The following is a 12,143-nucleotide window of genomic DNA, read 5'->3' as shown; positions in this document are numbered from 1 at the left end:
GTTAAATTGATACAATTGCTAAAGTGCAACTGTTTCTCTCCCAGGCTTGATTACTGCAATTTGCTACTTTCTGGTCTTCCTAAAAAAAAACGATTTAGAGGCTGAAGCTGTTGCCAGATTCAGCAGCATCTGTAGTTACAAATACCTGCCGTAAAGTGTCTTTATTGGTTGTCTGTCAATGTATCAATACCTTATTTAGATATAATAGATTTAGTGTTTCAATGAATCCATGGACTAGCATCTGAATACATGCTCTCCATGTACACTCCCTTTAGATCCATCACATTCTCTGACACTGCCCTTTCAATTATTCCCAGGATGAGGATAAAGACCGATACCTCCACACACTTGTGTCCTAAGTAGTGATTGAGAGGAATTATTTTTGTATGAGACTGTATATTATTTCTTATAGGGAAAAAGCTGCATTGTATACCTTTAAATGAATGTATTTATAAACAGGTATTTTTCCTGACCCTGCCAACCGCCCAGCCCTAATGGTGTAAAGTAGTGTGATCTGAGAGGAATTTAGCGGCAGGGGATGGCAGTTCCATCTGTGGAGTCAGAGGGGGGTCTCTAATCTCTGTCGCTGAACCCCCACGCCACAGAGTAAGATAGGAAGAAGAGAGGGGGCTATTATGTTGTAGCACAGAGCATGTTTTTATGGTTTCTATGAGGGCTTAAGGATAAGGGAGGTTTTGTTTCTGTGACAAAATGGTGTAGCCTTGACTGTTTCCTATTGACTGTATATGTCAGGGTTGGGGAAAAATAGGACCCAAATGCAGATTGAGGAGGAAGCACAAAATGAAACAAAAGGCGAGCTTTATTTACAAAAGCTGAAAAAACAAGAATCCATGAACAGGTACTCTAGCACAAGGTAGCATCCAAACAAAAGATGACTGTGACCAACATGAACGGGGACATGAACGACAAATAATGAACCAACACCGAACACAGGAAGAGACAAGACTAAATACAGGGAGGCGTAATCACGAGACGAGAAACAGCCGGGCAGGGAAGGAGAAACACAAGGGCAACAGGTGAACACAATCAGACACACCAGGGAAACTAACGACAGGGAGGAAAACAAGACACAGGGAGAACAGAATTGCAAAATAAAACCATGACAAGACAGACCAAACTAAAACCGTGACATAAAACTAAGATCGTGACAGTATATGGAGCTTGCCTATATTGTGCTCAAGATCTACCTTTGGACTACAGAACATGTGATGTTATAAGACTGTATAAAATATGGACATGGCCTCTATGACTCCAACCAGAGGTTTCTAAAGAGCAAGTGTGAAGGTCATAGTTACCAGTTCACAGTGTCTTAATTTTGGCCTTGACGCCAACCTGAATAATCAAAACATTATTTGTGGCTAAAATCTTGGGATGGAACCCATTTGTCATTCAAAACAGGCCATAAAGCATAACTTTAAGCCTTAATAAAATAAGAAGGTTGAGTTACGGCCCGTACACACAGCAGCTTTTGGCGATTTGTCCACCGCTTCCAGCGCGTCTCCGCCCATTGACTTTGAATGGGGATGACGTCACTTTCCCTCGCTTGTCGCCGAACTGCATTGTGGGGGGGCGAGGCGAAGATTTCCAGGATTTCCAGGATGTTCAGGATTCCAAAGTTGAACAATGTTCAACTTTTGAGGCTGAGCTGGAAGCGACAGCCAATCAGATCCGTTTATGCAAATCTGACAGTAGAAGCTCTTGCCAATCAAACCGCGTGTAAGCAGGGAGAACCAGACCGCAGTTCATTTCCTCATATTCCAAACGAGAAATGACGGTAGCAAATCACCCGGTTCTTTACGACCAGACTATTTACCGGGATACAAACCGGAGGAACCAGGCATGGAGGGAGGTGGCAGAGACAGTGGGTGAAACTGGTAGGTTTTCGCCTGTTTGGGGAGTTTATATATATATATTGCTCGCATAAAATCCCCGTTTTTTTTTGCTTTGTATGTCGGGGGCGGGAGATTCATGTGATTGGTTGTTGGTCGTGTTGCTCGCAAAAAATCCCCAAGCTGTCAGACACGCCCAGCTCCAAGATTTTCAAGATTTGTTCAAAGCTGCTGTGTGGACGGGCCGTTATGCAAAAAATGTACACTAGTGACTCTATGTAAGCCATCATGAACAATATCAGGACCCTGAATCTGAAGCAGTTTAATAGCAACTGTTATTCAGTTTCATTCTAAAATAACTCTTATGAAAAAGGCCTAGGAGACCTGACTGAAGGCAGCTGGAAGGGGACTATAAGCAGGAAACAAAAAGCAGGTGCGCAGTGTTACTTCCTGTTTTTACTTTTGTGATATGACGGTTGACATTGTTTTTTTTTTTACAACTGGATAATAGTGTAAAGGGGCGATATTGAGATGCTATTTTTAAAATTGTAACCACTGAAGTGCTCTTTCAGACTGTCCTAGGAGGAAAATACAAAGCCTATACAGCCTATACCCACTGGCTTTGTGAATTAAGAGTGTAATGTTCACACTAACAAACGCACAGACTTTAATGCATGTGCCTGTAAAGTCTGTGAGGTTTAAGGGCTATCCAACTGTCAAATCATCAAGTGCAGACATTTGGAAATTAAGGTTTTAGATGGAAGATAAAATAAAATAAATCTGAGGAATGCAATATATATTAAGATAAGATAAGATGGACCTTTATTAATCCCCATGGGGAAATTCAGTAGTTTAACAGCAACAGCGTAAGATTGAAAAACAGGACAGCACATATTCACAAAGATTAATCAAATTAAGGATAAAATAAAAAATGGTAAATAACTATAAAATAAGAAAGGAATTAAAATGAACATATATACATATTTAGTCATGTGTACATATTATTTACATGTGTGTGTGAAAACAATGTGTATTATTTTATGTCCAGTTTGTGTCACATTGTTGACCCCTTGTTCTGCAGCGTGATGGCTACAGGCACAAAGGACTGTCCGAGGCGCTTGGTGCTGTGCCGAGGAGGGATGAGTCTGTGGCTGAACGTGCTCCTCATCTTCACTAGCTCATATTACACCTTAAAGAACATATTCTGCAAATGTTCAGGTTCATATGTGTATTAAGTGTCTTCATTGTGACATGTCTCCTTGCTTTAAAGTTCAAAAAGTGTTTTATTTTTCTCATACTGCCTGTGCTGGTCTCCTTAGTGTTTGCTTTCTTTGTTTTCAGTACTCAACATTATTATTTTATCCACCTACTTCCTGATTTTACAGGGCTTTCTCATATAGCCTTGATTGAATTATGTAAATAATCAACTTTAATGAGTAATTTGCACTTTTCTTTCAGATCAAATCAGTTCTCCCTCCCTTTTGTCCTTCTCAATATTTTAATGCTGATGAGTTCACCACCATTTCAATTTACATAAAAGGGTTCATGTAATTCCATCGTTCAATGTAAAACAGTATTGCTTTGACTCAAGGGGAATTTATGTTTGAGAACTACAAGTCAAGACTAATATCTTATGTGATTTTTTCAGTAATTCTACAACCCTTTGATGAAGTCATTACAGAAGCATTTGTTCGCCTTTTGGTATGGCAGCGGTGTCAGAGCCGTGTTAAACCCTGGTCAGGTGAGGGGTGACAGGCCAACAGCAAACCTGGCGTTATCCCGGGTCACTGCAGGCTGAGAGGGAGTGAACCAACCTGTGGTGTTTACCTCCCTGAAAGAAGAAGCTTTGTAATGGGTAAACTTAATTTTGAGAGTACAAAGTGAGAAGAATATCAGTTTTAATAATTGAACGTTGGGATAATGTCATTTTTAGTGTAGTGTGTTATAGTTTTTTTTTGCATGTATATGTTCTGCAACGGCTTATATCCCTCTGTTCCCTCCAGAGGGACTTTATATCCCACACACTTCCCCCCGTCTAAAACGCCTCCATTGGATTCCTTTGTTTACTTCTGTAACATAGTGACATCACTAGTATGTAGTAGGGGAGTAATGGTATCCGTATTCGTCCCGAACCATCACGGTTCGGCACAACGAATATGCCTTTTTTTATGAGTGGGAAAAAAGTCTGTCACTGACAGTATCCATTACACTATATATAATCCACGGAGCGGTATTGCGCCTAAAAGCTGTTTGCCAGCCGCCCTTAAACAACAAATGAAGAACAAGAAGAAAACACAACAAAATACAAAAAGAAGAAAAGTTAGTATGGCGATTTCGGTACCACTTCACATTAAGACCCTTATAAAGGGTTTACGAATAATTTATAATTAATTTATTAATTAGGTTGTGAACACTTTATAAATCATTAATAAGCTTTTATAAGACATGAGATAAACAGGGCAACTGTAACTGGTTGCTTGCCAAATAGTGAGCCCCAGTGGCGGCTGGTGGAAAATATTTTTGGACCCTTCACGCGATGGCAGAGCGAACAGGTACAGGCAGGGTCCATAATGATAGCCCTATAGTTTAAATCTACTACCCGCACATGAACATATGGAAATGGGTTACTATTTAAAAAAATAAATGTATTTATTAATGTATTTAGGAACCTATCCATGTGATTTTTAGTGGGGGTCGACCTCAAATCCTCTAGAGGGGTCCAGGGGCATGCCCCCCCGGTAAGATTTTATTTTTTATTTTGGAGTTAAATGCATCAATCTGGTGCATTTTGAGGGGAAAATAAAGAGACTAGATCTATGGAAACACCTATATTAAACAGAACTGTATACATTTCAATAATCATAAAATCAAGGCCATAACCAACAACATCCCATTTCCAATATGAAAAAAACACTGAAACTTGTTAATTTATTTTTGGTTCATTTATAGTTGGGAGTGTGTCTGTGCTCCTGAATCAGCCTCTCCTGTCTCCCTCCTCTCCCCCCCTCCTCTTTGAGGCAGCAGCAAAGACTAGTTTTCTCTCAACAAGTTTTAAAAGTGTATCTTACCTTTTTTCACCTAGTTAACTTTTTATTTATTTATTCATGCATATTTTACTAATCACATTACATTTCATTTAGCTGACGCTTTTATCCAAAGCGACTTATAATGACCGATTACAGGGACATTCTCCCTGGAGTAACTAAGGGCTAAGTGCCTTACTCAAGGGCACACTAGTGCTGGTGTTCCTGGCGGGATTTGAACTCACAGCCTTCCGATCTTCAGCCCACCTCACTATACATTAGACCAATCACTACCCTCTCAAATGGAAATATGTGTTTACATAAATGGTGACCACACCGTTTGAGACCCACTGAGAACTTAGACTAAGTTAACTATCTAAACACTCAGAGAGTCCTTTACCTCACCTGAGCTGAGGTTATCCCGAGCTTGAATGACACACAGAGACCAATCAAGGGCTTTGATTTATGATCTGTATGACAGTGGCCATGTCGGCAGGCCACATCATGTGGACAGCCAGTCACCCTGTGTGAGGCAGGCCACTTAACAGGCCAGAAGGAGGCGAGATCAGAGCAAGGGAGCGAGGGATCATTGTCTACAAGTTAATCGATCGCAGATGGCGTCGTGGTCACGGACGAATAAAAAAAAAAAAAACATTAAAAAAAAAATTAATAAATAAAAATAAATGGGTCGCGAAATATACTTGGGCGGCCGTTAATATACCTGGGCGGCCCGCCCAGGTATAGTCTATGTGTGGGAAACCCTGGCGTTACTTGTAACGCGTTAGTCCCAACACTGCTTATCAGTAACTTTAGACATCGTAACACAATTTTAAACGAGATTTGATTGTAGATTATACATTTTACTGATACCAATTGTATGATATTTACCTTGTTCATTAAAAATAAAAATATAAAATATATATCTTTTTTAAATATATATTTTTTAATTTAATTCTTTTTTTTTGTATGTGGGAAGAGGTGGGGCGGCGCCCCTAGCGCCCCTATGGGCCGGCCGCCACTGGTTAGCCCACATATCTGTACTGCTAAGCCTTGTATTGGCTACTTAGCTTACTTCGTCTTCTTCATCAGCCAGCTTCCTTGGTATCTGTTGTTCTCTGAGTTGATTCCCCCCCTTCCATCTTGATGTTTCTTGGCATCTCTTATGACCATTTATGAATGAGTTACTAACATTTATAACTGCCAAAAGGGAGCTATTGTAAAGTGTAAAACACATTCCCATTTATTATGAGTTACAACCATTTATAATTGGTAAATGGGAGCCTTATTGTAAAGTGTGAAACATTTACTGAAAGGGTACGTTGTTTTTAAGTTTAATACACATAATAATAATAGCTTGGATTTATATAGCGCCTTTCATTCAATGTAGCAACTAGCATCACAAACACCGACCAGCAAGGGAAGCGGAAGTGACTTGGCTGCTATTTATACTGAGCTACGGGAGCCTGCTAAGATTGACTGCGCTGTTTGTTTTTAACCTGGGTTACACTTTTCCCCCCTGATCTCATGTACGTCTCGGACATAGACCTGGTTGTGTGCTAATTGGTTGCTGTGATGTGTGCAAGGGAAGCTCAGTGTCTGTTAAAGCGTATGTGAAGGCAGTAGCCAACCCATGAAACAGTGTATGTAAGGCAGTGGTTCCCAAACGGTGTGCCGTGAGGCCAGTCCGGGTGTGCCGTGAGATTTTGTGACAACCATACATTATTATTGCAATATACAACTACAAAAACATAATTATTTTTAAATTTACTATATCAGTACTTTGTAGGTTTATATATACGTAATCTGCGCGATTTGCGCGTCCACATCTCAAAGTGCAGTGCTGCATTTCATGCTGAGTCAGCGATAACTTTCGAGGGGTGGAGGCAGGGGCGCCGTTAGGGCTGTGCATCTTCACTGGTCTCACGATTCGATTCGATTATCCTGTCAACGATTCGATTCAATTCGATATCCCGATGCATCCCGATGCATCACGATTCATACCAATGCGTTGCATCCTCAATTTTCTATATTACTGCACATGGCTTATTTTTCATCAATGCATACATGCAGTAAATACATATGAACTCTCTTTTTATTATTTAGAAAATTACTTCAGAAATCAAAAACATAAATGTCTTGACATTCATTTATAAACCAAAATAAATGAATTGTATAGGTCTAGCCTCCCTATATCTGTGTGTGAAGTTGTTCCATCCTCAAAAACAAAAAAATAATGCTTCTGCAGTCTAGCTGCAGCTTCTAGCAACGGTCTTCTGTTAAAAAAGGACACTGAATGTGGCATCACACACAGGACTTGAGTCTGAACACAGCAGACAACAGGAGTATTTACAACAGCATATACAAACAAAAATAGTGCATGTGGGTGCACACTTACATTCTCTGTCTTACTGTTACATAAATCCCATGAATGTATGAGATTAAATTAGCTTCATCATATCTCAGTGATTAAGTGAATAATAAAGTTTCTATCGGGTCACTATCAACCTGTCACTCATTATTTTCAGGGAGGGGGCGGGGTTTGGAGGAACGGAGAGGAGACGGTGATCGCGGAAGCTTTTTTCCTCCTGCCTTCACAAACTTTACACATGTATATATCGTCTGAAAATTGCTAGAGGACATTCATACTTTGCAATCCAAGACTTAATTAAATCCACCAAAAACCTGACATGATTGTAACGCGATTATTTTTGAAAAACATAAATCCCTGTGCCGCAGCGACACGAAGTGATTCAGAGCTGGTCCTTCTGCTGTTGGTTCTGGACTGGTGGTGTTGTGTTGGTGGATAAAGCAGACTGCTACGTGTTTGGTGTTGCTGTGCCGCTGTCACGTCTGTTCCCTGATCTCTGCGTCACCGACCGATTTGATATTAAAGTGACAGAAGAAAAAAAACGTTATAGTAAAGCCGCGGCCGGAAAATCAGGAAGCAACGTTACTACGCTATAACCAATTATCTTCCGTCACTGCATCGAGACCGAATCGTCCACGTCCGCATCGCAATGCATCGTAGAAACGATTATTTGCAACACCCCTAGGCGCCGTAAGGGGGGGAAAAGTTAGGACGATTCTAAGGGCCCGTGACTGACAGGGGCCCAAACAATTGGGGAACATTAAGAGGAAAAAAATGTAAGTAACCAATGTGATATTTTTTCATGGGGCCCAAAATCCCTGGCGGCGCCCCGTGGAGGTATGCCCATTATTTTGAGTTCGTCCGAAGAATAGACAGGAATGTGACGGTGAGGTGCAAACTGTGTCCAGGCCAGAAGCTGTTATCCGCTGCTGTAAACACCACGTCAAACCTCAACAAACACCTGCAAAGAACACATGCTTTTTTGTTTATATCACGGAGTCTGTTCTTCTTCTCTGTCTTCCGGTTGTTGCCTGTTTTGAATGACAAATACACACTACCGCCGCCTGCTGGTAAGCAAAGTTATTGCCACTCACGCATGCGCAGTTCGTACGTGCTCGGCGAGTAAAGTAACGAGTTACTTTATGTAGATAGTAACGAAGTAGTGTAATATATTACTTTTAAAAAAAAAGTAATATGTAATATATAACGACCCCATCTCTAGAGTTGGCGTTCTCTACTCTGGTTTACATGAAGAACAACAGGAGGTCACGGCTCTCTGTTGAACAGGACTTGCGAGTGGCCCTCTCCTCAGTGCCACCAAGGATTAAAACATTCTGTGCGCCCCGACAGGCACATGTATCTCACTAATTTGTAAGTCGGCAAAAATATTTACAATAGCACATGTTTCAATGCTGATTGCTGAAATGTTACATTTATATTTTTTAGTTCAGGACCATGGACAATGCAGCTTCCTTGCATTGACAGTTCTCTGTGCTGAATTTCTGCTTAGTTTCCTTAGCCTCATTTTTAATTTGGTGACCTGTCTGGTTTAAATGAGTGTGTTGCTGCTTTGATGAAGCCTAATTTGATAAAGTTTCAAATTCATTTCTAAAATATTTCGTTAATAAATATTTCATGAGTAATATAGTTGTCTTTGTCACATTTTATTTGGCATTAGTAAATAATTATGCACATTTACAGATATTTTACATGATATGAGTGATAACACGTGTTATAAGGGCTATTTTGCACAATAGGTGTGCCTTGAGATTTTTACTTGTCCTTTGGTGTGCCTTGGGCACAAAAAGTTTGGGAACCACTGATGTAAGGTGTCTAATACTGGTTGTCCAAGTTTTGCGTAACAAATTAGTTCTGGTGGTTTCCTGTTCCTAGTTGAACGTCTTGGAAGTTCATCCACATCCACATTGTCTGAAGTGGAGATTGGCAAGTCATCGTCTTCAGAGGAATGGGCCCTTTCCTCTTAAGCAATGTCCGCTTGTTCCTCTTCAGTTTTTTCCAGTTCAGAGAGGTTCTGAGCAGCATCCTCTGCTGCTGCACCACCAGAGGCTGTGTTATTGGTCATTGGTAGTAATGTACTGGAAGGAGAACTAATGGGGTATGTCAAGTATGGTGGTGAATCTTGAAAGCTCAGAGATGGGCAATTCACTGTACCAGTATATTGGGTTTTCATCTTCATCAGTGTCGACGTGATTTTTTAGATGTTCTGTGTTGGAACGAGTTATGGGCTTGCGGATTTGTGTCGGAATTGGGATTTCTGGGGAAGATAGGTACCCACAAGAAAGAAGGAGATCTCTATTACCTCATTCACACCAACGCAACTCCGGTTCAAGCTCCGTGCTAGAGCTTTTCAGGTTCAGAACCGGTTCTTCAGTTTAGCTCCGGCTCTTTTCACACCGCCCAGAGTCCGACTGGTGCTGCGTCATTGCGTCATCGTGTGCGTCATGACGTAACCGTTTGCGTGCCTGCTTCATAAAGCCAAACCGCGTGGAAACCCCTCACAGCTGACACCGACAACAACAACAACAACATAACAACATTGTGCTCCAGCTTCCTCTGTAAACAAACATCTGCTACCTTCTCTTTAAACTCAATGAGTTTCACAAAAATGTTTTGGGTTAATTTAAATCTTTGTCTCCTCTGATTAGAACACCTGGCATATGTCTTTAAAACGGCGGTTCAAAGCTGAAAGGACGCCCCTGGTCCACCACGAGGTAGTTCGAAACATGAAGCAAAAGTTTGGGCATCATAGATCACCCCAAGCACCAGAAAATAACCAGGGAAGCATAACGACTTCTGTCAGATGATCTTGAGTGAGTTTATTCCTATCAGCCTGTATACACTTAAAACTGAGTCAGTAAATACAGTATATAGAAAATGGTGGCACTGCTATATTAAGCCAGGCTCATGTTTGTCATTTGTCTCCATCTGTCTTGTCTATCTGCAGGACATCATTTCTGTTTCTGGGGAGGACGAGTCCTCCATTGGTGCACACACACAGGTTTTGAAACGACAATACCTGAAGACCCAGCCTGATTCCTGCATCGTTACCAACGCAATGACAAAGACATTTCAGTGGAGGAGAAAGGAGGTGGCTGAGGGGGTACGGGCTGATACTATCGCCAATAAGTATCCATTCTTGAAGACACCTGCTGGGGTATGTAAAATATGTAACCCTTCGCTACTTGCACGCGTAGTGTTCCGTCCATACAATCAACCTCTCTAAATTGTACTGTGTTGTCTTTGTTTCTGTCCGTCTATGCAGTTGTGTGAGGAAATGAACCGCATCCACAACATTGAAAACCTGCAGCACCGCTTCAGAGAGGAATTTCTCCTCATTCTACCCAAGGTGCTGGCCCTTGCAAGAGGAAAATCCCCTCTGGAGAAGATATATCTGCAGGCAGGACAAGAGTCACTGAGCGAAGATCTACCAGGTAATGCTGTCTGTGTACAGGTGTCACTGCGTCGTAGGGCTGCTCGATTATGGCAAAAATCCTAATCACGATTATTCATTGACTTTGAAAACATCCATTTATTGAACTTTAAAAAATATATATTTTGAACAATATGTTTTAACAGTTGATTACCCTGTAATGTAACGTAAAAAAAACAAAAACATTTATATCTACATTTAAATAAATAATATCAAAATAATAAATACAGAAGATAAACAAATATTTTGGAGCGCACTTCCACAACCTACTAAACATATATAAATATGATAACTAATGTCACTCACAACCTGTAATGTTTAATTATACTGCTACACGCAGTACTCTTATTTTGGTAACCCCTCACCTGGAAACAGGAAGTAGTTAAGAGGCTCCGGCTTGACGAGGTTAGTAAAAGTTGACTGTACGCTAGAGATCGGAGAATAAAGACACAGCAACTAAAGCTTCCCTTGTAACGTATGGATTTATTAAACAGACTGCAAGACACAACCTGGCCGAGCGGGCTTTTAGGGAGGGCAGGATGTGTAACGCAAGACACATTGAGAGCATCATTGCGAAAGGGAATGCACAGATTAATTGCACAGCCCTACTGCGTCCTAGCTTCCACCCTCACTTGCCCACGTGGGTACGATCTCATCCTCTGACTTACAAACTCTTGTGACCACCTCAAACACCACCAACTACGCCACTGAAATGCTAGTATTCAATGGTGCGGGTGGGCGATTTATACTGAGGAGTGAGTTTAATCAATTCAACTCACTTACATCTGCACACATTGCTCCCTTTTCTAATAGCAGACCGTGTTCCACCAGATAGTAAATATTGGAATGTGTTCCTCTTGTGTCGTGAGATTTCAGATATTGTCATGGCATCTACAGTAAAAAAGCGGTGTCTTCCCATGTTAGACTTACTTGTACAGGAGTTCCTCGGAGAAATGAAAGACGTATTTGGGATCATTACACCCAAGTGCCATTATATGATACAATACTCTCGACTTATGTTAATGTATGGACCTCTTCGATCCCTTTGGTGCATGCAATTTGAAGGGAAGCATCAGTATTTTAAAAATGTTGCCAGTAATTGTAGAAACTTCATTAACATAGCTACAACACTAAGTAGCCGTCACCAATACAAACAGTGCTGGGAGTTTTCCTCCAAGATTTTATGTGACTTTGAAAAAGTACCAGGAAAGAGTATTGGCACACCATTTGAATCTTTACCAGCCCAACTTCAGACAGCTCTTTCAAACTTTGTAGGAATTGATTTGAATGGCAAGGTTGTTCAACGTGTATCTGAGGTTTTATTACACAATGTTAAGTATGCCTTAAAGGACATTTTCGTTATTGCTACAGTTCATTCTGAGGAAATTCCCTTGTTTTTTGAGGTAAAATACATTTTAAACATGGACACAAAATGGGTTTTGTGTGGGAAA

At 40.8% G+C, this 12,143-nt stretch overlaps 1 long non-coding RNA gene across 1 annotated transcript; it reads left to right on the top strand.

Moving 5' to 3' along the window:
• Positions 1 to 9,910: 9,910 nt before the first annotated feature.
• On the top strand, positions 9,911 to 11,700 carry LOC117542268. Its single transcript, XR_004568402.1, has 3 exons — positions 9,911 to 10,072; positions 10,207 to 10,416; positions 10,525 to 11,700. It is a non-coding gene; the product is annotated as an uncharacterized LOC117542268 (long non-coding RNA).
• Positions 11,701 to 12,143: the final 443 nt, after the last annotated feature.

Source organism: Gymnodraco acuticeps, unplaced genomic scaffold (assembly GCF_902827175.1).
Source record: "Gymnodraco acuticeps unplaced genomic scaffold, fGymAcu1.1, whole genome shotgun sequence".
NCBI classification, from domain to species: Eukaryota; Metazoa; Chordata; class Actinopteri; order Perciformes; family Bathydraconidae; genus Gymnodraco; species Gymnodraco acuticeps.
Note: the sequence above shows the minus strand (reverse complement) of the source record. Positions and strands in the feature narration are given on the sequence as shown.